This window comes from Prosopis cineraria, unplaced genomic scaffold (assembly GCF_029017545.1).
Source record: "Prosopis cineraria cultivar Desert tree isolate PC_DT_omini unplaced genomic scaffold, ASM2901754v1 PC258, whole genome shotgun sequence".
Taxonomy (NCBI): domain Eukaryota; kingdom Viridiplantae; phylum Streptophyta; class Magnoliopsida; order Fabales; family Fabaceae; genus Prosopis; species Prosopis cineraria.
This window is the reverse complement of record NW_026555585.1, coordinates 37,278-54,744: the sequence shown is the minus strand read 5'-3', so window position 1 is coordinate 54,744 and position 17,467 is coordinate 37,278. Positions and strand designations below refer to the sequence as shown.

The following is a 17,467-nucleotide window of genomic DNA, read 5'->3' as shown; positions in this document are numbered from 1 at the left end:
GGGAGTCAATAGCATGTCAAACCATAAACTACACAGGTGGATAACAACATTCAAGTCCACATAAAAATATCACCTACCATATTACTAGCTATATCACCAGTCTCACAAAGTTAAGAGTAACAAAAATGGCTAGACATCCTACAACAATCAACAATATCTCCACACATTAATAAATTCACAATAATATCACTAACCCCAATAATAACACTACCCAAACACAATAATGAATCTAACAATAAAACCACATCATCCATATGATCATTCACTATATATGTTCTAATTCAGAAGCTTTTTGTGAAGCTTTGGTTTGCTAGGGCTTGAATTTTTGTGAAGATTGGGCTAGGATTTAAATATTGGAAGAGATTTTAGCTTCATACTAAGTTTTCCTTCTCCACTTCTTTTCCTCTTGTTCAATGTTTGTGCTGATAGATTTTCTCAATGGGTTTATAAACATTTTGTAGCTAAACCCTTAATTCTAGAATTATTTTGAATCCTTGCATGGATTAAATACTCATTTACCCTTTATGTTTGTGATTAATAATGTGATTATGTTGATTTAATTTTACTTTATGCTTAATGCTTCCAGTTAATTGATCACCAATTAGATTGTTGGATTCACTTAATTGATATTTGAGAGAATTAAGTTAAGTGTAGAATTTAAGTTAGATTGTGTGAAAACTTGAAGTTTGCAAGTTGAATGGTTGGTTGTGTTAATGAGGTAGAAGTGCATTCATTAGCCTCACATAGTCAAATGATTTGCAAAGAAAAGTAATGTTTAATTAGTTAATTAAGATAATAAGAGATTAATCAAACTAAACACTTATTTTGAGACTTGAGAGAGCACTTGTGAGTAATTTAGTATCCTTGATTAGAATAATTCATCATTAAAAGGAAAATATATTGGGGGTTGAATGAGCATTATTGAAGTACAAAGGGCATAAATAATCTTAGGTCAAATTATCTTCAAAAAGTCCCAAATCAATTTCTTTTCAATGTTTTCATATTTTTTTTCACACATTTAATTTATATTTTAAATGCCAATCATACTTTGGATTTTCTTAACTTAATTAAATTTGCAATATTTTTTATTTGACCAAATTTTTAATACAAATATCTAGGAAAATAATACTTTGCTTATTTTGTATTACCGTACACTTGCAAAGTGCAACAATATACTAGGCAGTCCATAGCCTCATCCAACTCACACAGAACTCCCAAAGTTGTACCCACCCACAAATGCTCTTACCTAACAATTTAGATATATGACATAAAATAGCTACATACTTTGAAAACTTTGTAAACTACACTACTAAATTTGCATATACACCTCATAAACAGTAAGTACCGCTAAAAAGAAATAGAATTAACGTCGCCTACCTACATCAGTTGGGCTAAAACCGATGTAGAATAAAAAGGCCGTGACACATACTTAGATAATTTGAACTTTAATTAAGGATTATACGTTTTTTTAGTAGAAAACCAACATACACAGTTGAACTTTAATGTATGTCGGCTACCCATAAAATCTAATGTAGATATTCACTTAAGCCACCCACGTCGTTTAGCTCCAAAATGACATGGATAACACTTTCTTTGTCGGTTTTGGCGAAAACCAATGTAGAAAGTTTGTCTTTTTCATTTTCTCACCCGTTGGCTCGCTCATTTTACTGTTGAAAACACAATATGTGCCCCAATAGCCCCCATTTTTCTCCATTCCCAGCATCAAAATTTATTGGGCAAGTGGGTTTTCTTCCACTTTCCTTTTTTTGGCCCCATCATTGTCGTACTTTGTGGTCTCCATCACTGTTTTCCTCTTGAACATCTCCAGTAAGGTATGATATTCGTCTTCTCTCTTCTTCTTCTTCATTCATGCTCTCTTATCGTTTTATTGCCCCTATTAAAATGTGCTTCCTATTCATTTTCTAATAGTTTAGTTGTTAATTATGCATTTGATTAAAAAAAAATGTTCTGTTACATTGACATAGAATGAATATTTGAAATTTTTGGGCCGTCAATTAGTTTATTGTTGTTGAAATGATTATAATATTGGTTGTTGGCTATTATATTCTGTGTTTAATGTTGTCAAAATTTTGTGAAGTCTCGATTTTAAGTAGAGATTCTGCCAATTAAAAAAATAGTGAAAAATATTGATTTAGGTCGTGCTTCTTTAATTTAAACTTTTTTAGTTACTTAGATTTTTTTAATGACTTCTGTTTTTATTACTTAAAGTTGTTTGAAATTTTGGAATTTAATAAGGCAGCACTTTGATTTTTTTAACCTTCACAGAAATTGAATTGAAGTATAATTGATTGCTTCATGTTACGAAATAATAAATTAAAATGGATAATAGTTAGATAAAATACTAAAAGAACAAGTGAGGAATATGAGAATGAGATTGAGTTTTTAGAATCTTAACTTCTTGAAAGTCTTAATAAATAATTTGAAGTGTTTCTGCATATATTTTAACAATGTGACTGTTAATTTTAATCACAATTTGAATTTAATAGTAAATAGATATACTACGTCCACCTACCATAGCCTCACCTAACAGACAAAACACCTGAAGGTTCACCCATTCAAACATGCATGTTTTCCCTCCCCCTTCGTCAAGAATAACCCCCCAGGTGTTCCTGGCGGGGCAGAAAGTGGACTCTCTCAAGCCCATATACTCAAGTGGGGGTTTGCTATAATAAGCCTTCCCCATATCTTCCCAATGATCGAATTCCAAAGGGTTTGATATATCGCACACCCTTGGGATTCGATCCTATAACTTCTCCTACTTAACAAAGAAGTGGGCAACATTTGTACCACTAAGTTGATTAGCTAATGGAGGGGATTTTTGCTCCTCAAGAAATGAAGTGGCAACATTTGTATCACTGAGCTAATCAGTTAATGGAGGGGGATTTTTGCTCCTCAAGAAATGGTTTAGGGGAAAAAATGCCACATTTATTAATACAGGATGCCCAGTTTTTCTCAAAGAAACATATAAAGACAAAAATGCACTTTAACTCTCTTTCATTACAATTATCAATTATCATATACAATCATGTCATTGATATATAAATAAAATTTTGTTTAGATTTTGTTTCATAACAAAATGCCAAAAAAAAATCTTGTGAAAATGTCGGTAAGCAGAAATCAATAATTAGTTGCTTCGATTATTGGGTTTAATTGTGCTTAACATGATGTGCACAAAATCACAACCACAAATATCCATACAATAATCCATTAATTCAAGAGAACCTATGTGTGGTTTTTTAACAAGGATAGATATCAAGCTAATGCCCACCATTATCAAAACACACCCCCCAATATATGTTCCTATATATAAAAGTCCCAATTTGGTTCCAAAAAGCACAGATAGCCCTATAAACAAACTAGAACTCAAGCATTACCCTCATGGCTCTCCCCCTACTTGCTTTGCTTCCAAATGGTACTGTCTTCAAGAGCAAAACTCTTTCTTCAAAGCAAAAAAATCTCTTTCAACAATCATGAGCTCTTCTGTTCCTTGTACTATCCAATGTAAGCTTCGGCTGTTACTAAGTCAGATCAAACAATGTTCTCGTCGATCTATAAGTTACTTCAAACCTTCCATATGGCATTCTGAGTATATCCATCATTAAGAAGTGATTTTGTGGTATGGTATATATTTTTCAACTTTAATTGCATATCATGTTTATTTGCTTTTCTAGGTACCATATTTGAAGACTCAATTATTATAATTAATGATAAAATTTGAAATAATTGCAGGAAGAATCACATAGAGAAGAAACCAATCGACTGAAGGGAAAAGTCAGAGAGGTTCTCTTAAAATTGATGCATCCTGTGGATCAACTAGAACTCATTGATGCCTTGCAAAGACTAGGCGTGGCTGCTCATTTTAGCCATGAAATAAGGAACATAATTGAAAAGGTTTACAGCAATACAGACGCATCAGAGAGGAACAAAGATTTATATGCCACGGCTCTTGAATTCAGACTCTTAGACAACATGGTTATAATATCTCATCAGGTATTTATTTGATTGTCAAATTATTAAGTTGGCTTATTAAAAAAAGGGGTAAAAGAGAATTGGCCCCCAAACTATATATCCATAGAAGCATTTGAGACCCTGAATTTATTTTTTTTATAATATTTCCCTTCAACTTTTAACCATTAGTTGATAAGAAAATGACAGAAAATGATTTCAAAAATTACAAAAAAAAGGGTTGTAATTTTTTGGGTCCTTGTCTTTAATTAACTTTAATTTCTGGGTCATTTTATACAATTTTTTATGTTCTTTTCTGTTATTTTCTAGTTACCTAATGGTCAAAGTTAATTTTTGTCAATGATATGGGTTAGAACATTGCTCCATTTTCAAAATTTGAAGAGAAATATTATACAAAGAAAAGTTTAGAATCTCATATGCTTCTGGACCAATAATTTAGGGGACAATTGCTCATTCACTCTCTTCTAACAATAAAACAATATGTCAACATTTTATGGTTTTGATTGCAGATGTGTTTAACGAGTTTCTAGATAACAAGGGCAATTTCCATTCTGACCTTTCGATTGATATCAAGGGGATGCTCTCATTGTATGAAGCTTCATTTTACTCATGGAAGGTGAAACATATTGGACGCAGCCAAGGATTTCAGCTCAAAATGTCTTAAAGAATTTGTGATGGACAAAAACAACGTGGACAATGAAATATCACTCTTAGTTAATCATGCCCTAGAGCTTCCACTGCATTGGAGGATAACGAGATTGGAAAACCATTGGTTCATAAATGTTTATGAAAGAAGACCAAATATGATCCCTACTTTGCTCAAGCTTGCTAAATTGGATTTCAACATGGTACAAGCCATCCACCAATTAGATTTGAAACATGCATCAAGGTGAAACTTATCCTGCATATTAATTCTAATATTTCTACAGAGCTTGTGAATTTTTTTTAGCTAATCTTATCCTATCATATTTATTTTTTTAAAAAAATTATTTTGTGCAATTCAACCTAACAAGATTGTGCCTTTTAACAAATTTTCTTAAGATATGAGTCCTGGAACATCATTGTATTAGAGACCCTAAACTTATTTTTAGTTTAATTATCCCCTTCAACTTTTTAAAAACAGTACAATGTTGTCCCTACTATTATTAAAAGTTAAATTTAACTATTAGCTGACTAGAAAATTACAAACAAGAACCTCAAAAATTAAAAAAAAAAACCAAAAAGATTTTCTTAGTTCTTTTCTATAATTTTTTGTCAATTAACAATCAAAATTATATTTGTTAAGGTAGGGGTGACATTATGCCATTTTGAAAAGTTAAAAAAAAATTGCACCAAAAACAAGTTTAAAGATCCATACACTTCTAGACCTTTAGTTTAAGGGTTGTATTTATCATTTAGCCCTGAATGAAACCACGTAGTAACTTCCCCCACACAACTTAGTCATAGAACAAATAAATGCCCAAATCAAACCCGATAATATAATGCCAGCATATATATATATATATATATATAAAAGATAACATATATATATAGACACATATAAAAGCTAAACGTAATATGTACATGTTTGGGATTTCTTATGTAAAGATGGTGGGAAAGAATTGGATTCCGAGAAAGGCTGAGTTTCGCGAGGGATAGGTTGGTGGAAAACTTCTTTTGGACCATAGGTTTTTGCTCATGAACCACAGCTTGGATATTTTCGAAGAGTGATGACGAAGATTAATGCACTCATAACAACAATCGATGATGTTTATGATGTTTATGGCACTTTGGAAGAGCTGAGACGTTTCACAGAAGTGGTTGACAGGTCAGCAATTTGTGTTTAATTATAGTAATTAATTGTTCTCTAATTATTCTAATATAAACATTTTTGTACCTTTTCTACTACAGATGGGATATAAATGCTATGGATAATCTTCCAGACTACATGAAAATATGCTTCCTTGGACTCTATAACACGGTCAATGAAGTTGCTTTTGACTTCCTTAAAGAGAATGAGCGCAACATTATTCCACATTTTAAGAAAGGGGTATGCATTGATGTAGTTTTAGTTAGTTTTTGAGTTTTTTAATTAATAATAATGGATTAAATAGTAATTTGACCCCTAAACTATATGTCCAAGAGCATTTAGGACTCTAGTTTATTTTTTGTGTAATGTTGTCTGTTAACAAAAATTAACTTCAACTATTAGTTGATTAGAAAATAACAGAAAAGGATATCAAAAATTATGAAAATGGATTGAGAAAATTTTCGTGGTCCATTTTTATAATTCTTAGTTTTTTTTATAATTTTCTTGGTCCATTGCCAGCATTTTTTTGTTAGCTAATAGTCAAAATTAACTTTTGTTAATGATAAGAGTTGCACTACATATTATTTTTCAAAGGTTGAGAGGGAATATTATAGAAAAACTCGAACCTATAGTTTATGAGACAAATTATCTTTTAACCTTATATTAAAACCTTTAACCTGATCCATGTGTCTTTTATTCTATGGACTAATTGTGGGACTTAATTTTTTTTTTTCAGTGGGCTGATCTTTGTAAATCCTATCTGGTTGAGGCAAAATGGAAGTATAGTGGGTATCAACCAAGCTTTGATGAGTACCTAGAAAATGCAAGGGTTTCAATAAGTGGATCAATCCTACTTGTTCATGCATATTTTTCACTTCCTAATTCAAAAAATAAAGATGACATGGTTTGCTTAGAAGAATATGCTAAAATTATTCATTCTTCCTCAATTATTTCACGCCTTGTCGATGACTTGGAAATCTAAGGTATCATAACAATATACATCCAATTATTTAATTAAGCATTAATTAATTCATGAAATATAAGTTCATTACTTTTTTTTTTTTATAATCTTTCACTTTTTTTTCAGCGTGAAAAGGAGACTGGGGATATTCCTAAATCAATTGAGTGTTATATGAATGAAACTGGATCTTCTGAAGCAGATGCTCGTAAGTATATAAATTCCATTATTTTTGAAACTTGGAAGAAGATGAATAAGGAAGCCAGCAATTCTTCTTATTCGAATAGTTTCATTCAAGTTGCCATGAACTTTGGAAGAATGCCGTTGTGCATGTACCAGCATGGAGATGGCCATACTATTCAAGATCCAGAAACCATGAGTCGTATAATTTCTTTACTTTTCCAGCCTGTCATGTGAATTTAATTTATGGTTAAGAGCTTTTTTTCCCCCCATAAATTGTTTCATGAGAAGCATCAGGTATTTTAAACTATTTATTGAAGCAATTTTAACTTTTAAGTTTCAAAACTGTTACAACATTGTCCCTTCACTAATGAACGTTGACCTTGACCAGTAAACTTCAGCTTAAATTTAGGTTAAGGAGCATTTTGCCTTAAGTATTCATAGAAGAGTAATTGACATCTAAAGTTCAATAATATGGAGCAGTTAACATTCCTACATTGTTGTTATTGACATATGTCAAAATCAAGTTTAAGGTGTCATATGGCTTGTCAACTAGACATTTATCATTAAAAAAAAATAGAATGTACAATGATCAACTATACGTAACAGTGTTGTCACATGACATATTTGTTTATATTATCATAAGTATATATAGGTATTCATCAATCAATCTCACAGCTAGCCAAGATACTACATATTAGTGAACAAGTTTTTATATTTTTCACCCCTTCTACATTACTATAAAAAACACTTTTTACACCACCTTTTTACACCGGTTTAAAAGTAACCGGTGTAAAAAGTGTGAGTGGTAGCATTTTTGTAAATAAAATGACTATATATGACACTTTCTACACCAGTTCCACATATAACCAGTGTAAAAAGTATTTTTGACACCGGTTTCACATACAACTAGTGTAGAAAGTAATTAAAATTTTATTTCTTAAAAAAAGAAGTTTAGTTTCTAGACCTGGTGGAACTCACCCAGTGTAGAAAGTGCTTTCAATTTTTTTTATAAAATAAATAAAAAAATTTAGAAAAATTTTCTACACCAGGTGGAGTTTATCTGGTGTAGAAATTAACTAAAATTTTTTTATAAAATAAATAAATAATTAATTTTTTTACACCAAGTGGAGTTTCCTCGGTGTAAAAAGTGTTTGAAAATTTTTTGAAAATTTAGCTTCTACACCTCTTTGAGGTTATTAAAGTGCCTGAAATTTTTTTATAACATAAATAAAAGAAATTAAATTTTTTTCTACACCATGTAGAGAATATATGATGTAAAAAGTATTTGAAATTTTTTTCCCAAACAATCAGTTTTTATAGTCTTAGTTTTTTTTAAAAAAAATAAAAATATTTCAATTTCAAACAATTTCTTCAACCCTTCCTCTTCCTCAGTGTAGCTCTCCCTCATCCCTCAGCTCTCCCTTTTCCCTCTCACTACAAGCATAACCCTCCCTCCCCCACAGCTCCCCTCACCGCACCCCATAACCCACACATCGGCCCCACTTTCCTCATTTCCAACCTCACCTCAAAACCCCACCACCTTTCTTGTTCGCTTTCCTAAAATCCCCCCTAACCCACGCACCTCGTTCCCTTTTCCAAAATCACCCCACCCCACCCCACCCCACCCCCACACCCCTCCAATTGCCCAACCCCACACCCCCAGCGTCCTACCTCAAGTCCTTAACCCCCGATCTAAAACAAAACAAAACAAAAATCTTAACCCCGTAACTTTATTTATTTATTTATTTTTAAAAAATTAGATTTGTGCTTGGGTGTTTTCTCTGAAAGATTTTTTATCAAGCCTCATTAAAAGTAAGCTTTCTAACTTTTTATCTTCATCTATTTTCTTCATTTATCTATATTTAAATTATTTTTTGTTTGAAATGGCTGCTGAAAATTTTAGGTTATACATAATTCTTGTACATTAGTTCATTAAAATTGTTGTTGCTGTCACCAGATCATTACTCCCCCCTCTAATGTTGTTTCCTTGTTTTTAGCTGATTGTAATAATCCCACCCTCACTTAATCTGGCTGGGCCTCTTTTTTATCCAAAAAAAAATTGTTGCTGCTGTTAAAATCACTACATTATACGCTTTATGTGATTATTTAAGTAAAATAAAATTTGGGAGGTTCAATTTTTAGAGGAGACTCTGCCAAAATATTTTTAAATTTCATTTTGCATTTATTTGTCAATTTTTCATTGTGAAAATATTGAATTGGTAGTGTTATTTTATTATTGATATAATGTGAAAACTATTGGTGGGTGTTGTTCATTTTTAAAAATTATTTTTTAATTGTACAAATATCATATCTTTAAAAGTTAATAACTAGTTCAAATTGAATAACCAATTTTTTAATATAGTTTTTGAAATATAAAATTTTCTTCATATATTTTGTTGCCAAGCTCAATAAAATTTTAAGTTAAATTAGATAGATTGATAGTGATAGATAGATAAATGATTTGTATTTGGGCATATAAACCTTTAAGTTAACCCAAGTAGATTTTCCAAGGTCTAAAATGGGGGGCCTAATGTGGCATTTTCTAGCAGGCTGAGCTATTAGCCAATAATTCTAAAAAGAATTTGTGTGTCTAAATAGCTCATTCTAATTGAAAGTTTAAAATGGACCTACTTTTTTATTGGTACATTTAACCCCCCCAAATATAAATAGATTTATTAAGATGATATTTTCATTGAGAGGTTAAAAAAAATTAATGTGTTCATTTTTGTGCTTGTGAAATAATGTCATCATAAATAGTGTCCACATCTTGTTGAGTTGCCTTCTCACGTTAAGGGGAGATTCCATAAATTGGAAGATGAGATAAATGTATATGCCCCTTTATAAATGACTTGTGCCTCCCATAAATGCCATTCATATTATTATTATTATTGTTTGCTATTTATGATGTCATTTTTTCATTCTATTTTATAGTTAAATCACATCCCAGTGTACTTGTTTATATAGATGAAGGGCATAGTGCCAACCAATTCTTTAAGCAACCACAAAAGATTTCTTATCATAATTAAATCCATGCCCATGTCATGCTTGTGAATCAAAATGAGCTAACTAGATTGTGTAATAGGGACCAATTTTTCTTTGAAAACATGCATTAAAATCATTAACTTCATATTCTCAAATCATCAATTTTACCTTAGTTAACTAGATTGTGTAATAAGGACCAGTTTTTTAATGTATCAAGAGCTCCTAGCTGAGGTGAAAGTGATGATTTGAGAATATGAAATTAACGAAATTGTGCGAAGTGGATATGAATCTCAAGCAATCAGAGTGAAAATTTTTGTTATGTAGAAATGAAAGCTACCAAGAAAACTTTTAAAGGCCTTTATTTTTAATGCAATATGCTATATTCAACACTATTCTAATCAAACTGAAAAAAATTAGTGAATTGGCCATATATTAAACTAATTTATTTGATTGAACAAACAGAGCAATAAGAAGAATAAGACAAGAGCTGCATAATTGGTAAAATAAACTAATAAATATACTAGTGAACTTAGCATTGAATTGACCAATGATCATTTCTTATGTTTATTAAAAGTAGAGTTGTTTTATTTTGTGATAAGGATTTATATATTTTACAATCTCTCTACTCAATTAATTATTTGTCATAGGTTTGTTGTTGTTACTTTTTATGTTTTTAAATTTAAATGTTGTGATTGTCAATATAAAATTATGGAAAGGTCCAACTATTAGGGGATAGTCTATCAAATTTTTGTGCTATTCCTTAATGTGAATTTTTTTTCATACCTTCCCTCTTAGGCAATTTATAAATGATGAATCATAATTGGATAAATGCTAAAAAATTGAGTGATGAATATGATAATGGGGTGAATGAGTTTTTAGAATTTGCTCAAATAAATTCTCCTAAAAGTATTACACATCATTGCCCTTGCGTAAATTGTCTAAATCTGAGGCGACTAAGTGCTCCATAAATAAAGGAGAATCTTATTTGTGATGGGATCTGCAAGAGTTACACTCATTGGATATACCATGGTGAAGTGTTAGGAAAGTCAAATGCATCCCAACAAGAGAAAGTGAATGAAGTTCATGATGATGTGGATATGAGTAATCATATAGAGCACCTGATTTGTGACATTGGAGTAGAGACATTTGAACAATCACATGTGATTGAAGCATTGTATAGTGATGCAGAGAAGCCTCTATATCAGGGGTGCCTGAAATATACATTATTGTTAGCAGTGGTTATATTGGTCCACTTTAAAGCACAAAGTGGATTGACTGACAAGAATTTCACTGACTTGCTTCAGTTGTTGAAGGATGTGCTTCCAGAAGGTAATAAACTATTGGATCATAATTATGATGTAAAAAATATTATGTCTAATAGGCATGGAGTACGAGAAGATACATGCTTGCCCCAATGATTACATATTATACAAAAGAGAGTTTGAAGGAGAGGACAAATGTCCTAAATGTGCGGCACCACGATACAATAAGAAGGGGTCTCCGACAAAGGTATTAAGGTATCTTCCCATTATAATAAGGTTTAAGTACTTGTTTGCTAATGCAAAGGATGCGAAGAACTTGAGGTGGCATACGGATGAAAGGATCTTTGATAATAAGCTTCATCATTCAGCTGATTCTCTACAATGGAAGAAGATTGATAAATTATTCTTGATTTTGGCAATGAACCAAGAAACCTCAGGCTTGGACTTTCAATTGATAGAATGAATCCCTATGCTAGTCTCAACAATACATATAGTTCATGGCCTGTGCTCTTAGTGATTTACAACCTATCCCCTCATTTTTGTATGAAATGCAAGTATATGATGTTATCTATATTAATTTCAAGCCCAAAACAGTCGAGAAATGACATTGATATTTGCCTAGCACCTTTGATTGAAGACCTGAAAAAGTTGTGGGAGGTAGGAGTAGAAGTGTATGATACAAATCGAAAGAAACTTTTTAAAATGCATGCAATGCTCTTTTACACCATAAATAACTTTCCTGCATATGAAAACTTATCTGCATATAGTATTAATGGACATAAAGCATGTCCTATTTGTGAAGAAGCCACGTGTCATTATCAACTTCAACATAGGAGGAAGACAGTTTATATAGGCCATTGAAGATTTCTTGAACAGAATCACCCTTATTGTAGATTAAAAAAGCTTTCATTGGCCAACAGGAGTATGGAAATTCTCTAAAGGCATTGACTGGAGACTAAGTATATCAACGGATGAAAGATATTAATGTTCTCTTTAGTAAAACTCAAAAGAGTACAAGAGGAAAAAATATATGGAAAAAGAGGTCTATCTTCTTTAATCTTCCATATTGGCACAATCTTAATATGAGACACTGTATTGATGTCATACATGTGGAGAAAAATGTGTGTGATAGCATTACTGGAACTCTTCTTAACATACAAGGCAAGACTAAGGATGGTGTTAATGTAAGATTAGATTTAGTTGAATTAGGAATACTTTATGCATTACACCCAAGGTCAGAAGGTAAACAAACTTATTGTCTCCCAACCTCTCATACATTATTGAGGAATGGAAAAAAAAGGAGTTTTTGTGAATGTTTGAATGGTGTGAAAGTGCCTCAAGGGTATTCTTCAAATGTTAGAAGACTTATTTCAATGAAAGATTTGAAATTAATAAGCTTAAAGTCCTATAACTATCATACCTTAATGCAACAACTTCTACCACTTGCAATTCGAGGCATAATGAAAGATGATATGAGACAAACTATAACTAGATTGTGCTTCTTTTTTAATGCTATATATGTAGCAAAGTCATTGACCCTAAAAAATTAGATGAATTGGAAAAAGAGGCATACATTATCTTGTCCCAACTAGAGATGCAATTTGTTCTTTTTTTTTTTGATATCATAGTACATCTTATTGTTCATTTAGTGAGAGAGATAAGGTTGTGTGATCCTGTTTACTTACATTAGATGTTCCCATTTGAGAGATACATGAAAATCTTAAAAGGATATGTGAAGAATCCAAGTTGACCTGAAGCATTGATTGTTAAAAAATATGTTATTGAAGAAGCTATAAAGTTTTGTTCATACTACTTGCCAAAAGCAGAAGCCATTGGGCTTCTTAAATCTCATCATGAAGGGAGGCTTTTCGATAAGGCTACATGTGGGATAAATGTAGGAAGCATGGGTCATGATGAAGTGCTACAAGCACATTTGTATATCTTGAATAATATTGATGAAGTTCAAAATTACATACTTGAGCATAAAGAAATTGTAAGGGCAAAATATGGTCGATTGAGTGAACAAAGGTTATTAGTCAAGCATAACAAGACTTTCTTAGTATGGTTCAAAAGAAAGGCAGAGCATGATGGTAATGTGTCTAAGACAATTAAGTGGATTTTACATGAGCCTAATTTTGATGTCATATGTTGGAGTGGATATGATATTAATGGTTTTTCCTTCTATACAAAGTTCCTTGATGATAAGAGTACTGTGTAAAATAGTAGGGTCATGATGGTAACTGAATCTATGCACTTTACAAGTTCAAAAGATCAAAAAGCCTAAGTTGGCAACCATTCCTTATTATGGGATCATTAAAGAGATTTGGGAGGTTGACTTTACTAAGTTTAAAGTGCTTATTTTCAAATGCAAATGGATTGAAAATAGTAATGTTGTTCAAGCAGATAAGTTAGGATTTACACTGGTTAATCTTAACAAATTAAGTTATGGGGAGGAGCCCTTTATTATGGCATGCCATGCGAAATAAGTTTTTTATGTCACTGATCCTGCAAGTAAAGATTTGTTCATGGTTTTACAAGGCAAAAAAGCAATTGATGGTGATAAAAGTCAAGAAGTAAAATTGGATATTTCTGAGACTCCTTTCTCAGTAAGGCTACTTAAATTAAATGAAGAAGATTAAGTTGATAATGTGCATGCCACAAGACATGATCATCATGAGGGGATATGGGAGGATGTTCCTATATAAATCTATTGCAAAAGTTAGTTATTTTTTGAGTTATTATTATAATTGTTTATGTTCAATTTATGTACACTTACATTATTTATTGACTTCATTATGTAGGAATATGGCTCAGGATCCTGCCCAATCCATATAAGATCCTACCCAATCCATACAAGATCCTTCCCAGTGCACACAAGATGATCAATCTATTCACAACAATCCTAGCAACAAGAGTCAATCTTCAAAGAAGGGTAGATGTGGCACACGAATGAAGGGGTTGACCTTGCGCAGGAGTAATGAGCAGAGGGTGCCTATTTAGTTTAAGGGAAATTGGAGAGCAACTGGACCTAATAAAAGCAAGTATAATAGTTATCTGGCTCTCCTTCCATGTAGCATGCCAAGCATCACTATAAAGGATTAGTATGATGTACCTGAAACGGTGAAGGAGCAGATATGGGACAGTATATCAGTATGTACATTACAATAAACTTATTGACTTATGAAACTTTTTAAATTATATTGTGCATATCACTAATGCATTAGGATTACAACTTATATTTAATGTTCCTCCTAGTGCTGCACTGAGAAGGACTGTAATTCAATATTATGAGGGACGCTAGAAGCAGTTCAAAACTAGTCTAGCCAATAGATATATTCATGTTAAGTTAAAAGAGGGGGAGACTCCTCCTAATCCTCTTACTGATTACCCGTTCCTTAATGAGGAGACTTAAAGGGAATTCTATAGAATGCAAACAACTCCAGAAGCTCTAGTTAGTCTATTGTTTTTTAGTATTCACTATAGTTCTTTTGAATTGTACAAGAATGCCAATTGTTATTGTTTTTATCAACAGGAAAGAAGGGAAAAGGCACAAGAGCTAGCTAAGAAGAATGATTGTCCACACACATTGTCTCGTAGGGGTTATGACAAGCGAGAGGAAGAGATGATGAAAGAAAAGAAGAGAAAGCTTGAAGAACTAGCTCAGTCCGATCCTTCTATCATTACAAGGCCACTTTTTCCCATCTTTCGTGAAGATAAATGGAGGGATGCACATCAATCATGCAAAAAGCAAGGAGCCTACACAAGTGAAAAGGCACGTATAGTTGCCGAGAAGATTGTAAGTAATTTTAAATTTTATTTTCATAAATTATAGTATAAATTATTTTAATTATTAATCATGTTTATTATTTGTATGTTATAAGATTCTCTTAAAGAACAACAAGCCCAAGGCACCTTCATTCCAGAAGGAAGGAATGATATACTCATTGTTACTACTAGAAAAGGGGAGCATCCACGGCGTGCTAGAGGACTTGGATGGGGAGTGGGCATTAGGGACTACTTTGGAGCGCCTTCACATATCCCACCTGGAATGTACACCAAAAATGTGGTGCAAGACTTGCTGGAGTAGATAAAAGCTACATTTCATGTAAAAATCACAGCACTAAAAGAGGAGATGATGACTATGATGAGCTCTTTATGACAAAACATTAGCACTCAAGCAACCCAAGAATCTCCTACATGTGGCCAAAGTACAAAAGGGAGTTGTGTTGTGCCAAATGTATCAAACAATTCTGAAATCGAAGCGAATAAGCCTTGTAAATTATATTAAGGATCCTCATTGGTGATTGGTAACATATGGTAGACTTTACAATTTAGGGCCAACCATCCACCACCAACCAATAAAAGATGATCAAGTGAGAGTCACAATTGAAGAATCGAAAGATGATGGTGCCTTTTCCCATTCCCTACCGACGAGGTCAAAACTGTGGGTGAAGCCCTCAAAAATTTTGTTTTATGGCCAAAAAAGCTCATTAATCTTTTTAATGTTGATGAGGTATAACAAATTCTTATTATTCTTATTTGTTACTTGTATTTTTATTAATTCTTATACTATTTTAAACTATTTTTTTATTATTTAGCATAGTGGTCTATCAAAAGATGTTGCTATGGCCACCACATCCTAAAAGTCACATGCCTCCTTTACAACATTTATCTTTACTAGCATATGTTGAAAACTTTAATAATTTGACATTGCCGATTGATCCAATAGTTTTAGGTAAGGAAAAGTTGAATGTCTATATTGAAAGGGAAGATTTAGTGCGATTATTGATGAGATAGAGTTACCTGTCAAATGATGCATGTGTTTCTCATGTAAGTATTTTTTATTAATATCTAATTATTAATTTCAACTCTTGATATTGATATGATAATTGATTGTTACAGGTATCTTTATCACCTTTGCACCTCATTGGGCAAAAGCCATAAATTTGGCTTTGTTTGCCCCCAACATATCCAAAATGTTGGGAATGATGATGAAATCAAAGCTGAGTATCTTCGGATAAGATTGAGTGAAGGCAATTAGGAATGCTACTTGGCACCACATGTTGACTTGTAAGAAACAATTTTAAATTATTGATTTATAAGCTTTTCTTGTTGTTGGATAATCAATTCATTTTATATTTTATAGGGATCATTGGCAATTGATCATTCTTTGTCCGAAGTTGAACCATATTTTGTTTTTGTACTCTACCCATAGCAAGCCAGGAAAGGAGATAAAAAAAACAATGAACACATAAGTTACTTTTGTTTTTGTAATGTTTACATTACTATCAAACCATATAAGATAATAACTCCTATTGTATATTTTTTTTTAACTAGAGCGATGATGACTTATCAAACCATGAAAGAAGAAAGAAACCATTCCAATTGAAGGAACCTGCATGGATAATGCCGAAGGTAGTTTTGATTTATCAAGTTGAACGAACCTATTATCATATATAAGACTAATTATATGTTCTTCCATACAGAATCAAAGGCAACCCAAGCTCAGTGTTGAATGCAATTACTACATGATGTCACACTTGATCAATATCATCACTCTTAGGACTACTAAGTTTTCTAAAGAGGTAATCATGTTTTTACCCATTATTTTTTATATATATACTTACATGTAACCAATTATGATTTTTTGGTTTTGAATACAGATGTTTGACAATACTGATCCTTTATCGTTCGATGAAATAAAGGAGATTTGCACTTGTTGGGCGGAAGGATTTTTAAAACTCACAAACTTGTGAGTTCAAGAGTTATCATGTTTTAGATTCAATTAATGGTTTGTTGATATGGAACAATTTGTAATTTAATTGTTACTGGTTTGTTTGAAATGGCTTTTACATACATAAATATTATAGGGGATTAAATTATAAATATATGATGTTTTGTTACAATTGTAGATTATCTTGTACTAGTGATTTTCATGTTTATAGGGAGGTTGGGAAAGAAAATGAATGGAATATTAAAAAAAAATACTTTCTACACCGGTTGTTGCATTAACCAGTGTAGAAAGTGATACTTTCTACACCAGTTGTTGCAACAATTGATGTAGAAAGTATCACTTTCCACATCGATTTTTCATGCAACTAGTGTAGAAAGAGAAATTTCTACACCGATTGTTGGTGTAAGCAATATAAAAAGTGTAACTTTCTACACCGATTTTCATGTAACCGGTGTAGAAAGTTCCCCTCACAGCTTTTTTTTTAGGGTTCTCATCTCTTAAATGACTTAATGGTGTTTTAAGCGGTGTAAAAACAAACATTTTTACACTAGTTCAATAACCGGTGTAGAAAG

The 17,467-nt window shown here is 32.0% G+C and overlaps 1 pseudogene; it reads left to right on the top strand.

Annotated features, from left to right (window-relative positions):
• Positions 1-3,399: 3,399 nt before the first annotated feature.
• LOC129296108 (myrcene synthase, chloroplastic-like) lies at positions 3,400-7,151 on the top strand (annotated as a pseudogene).
• Positions 7,152-17,467: the final 10,316 nt, after the last annotated feature.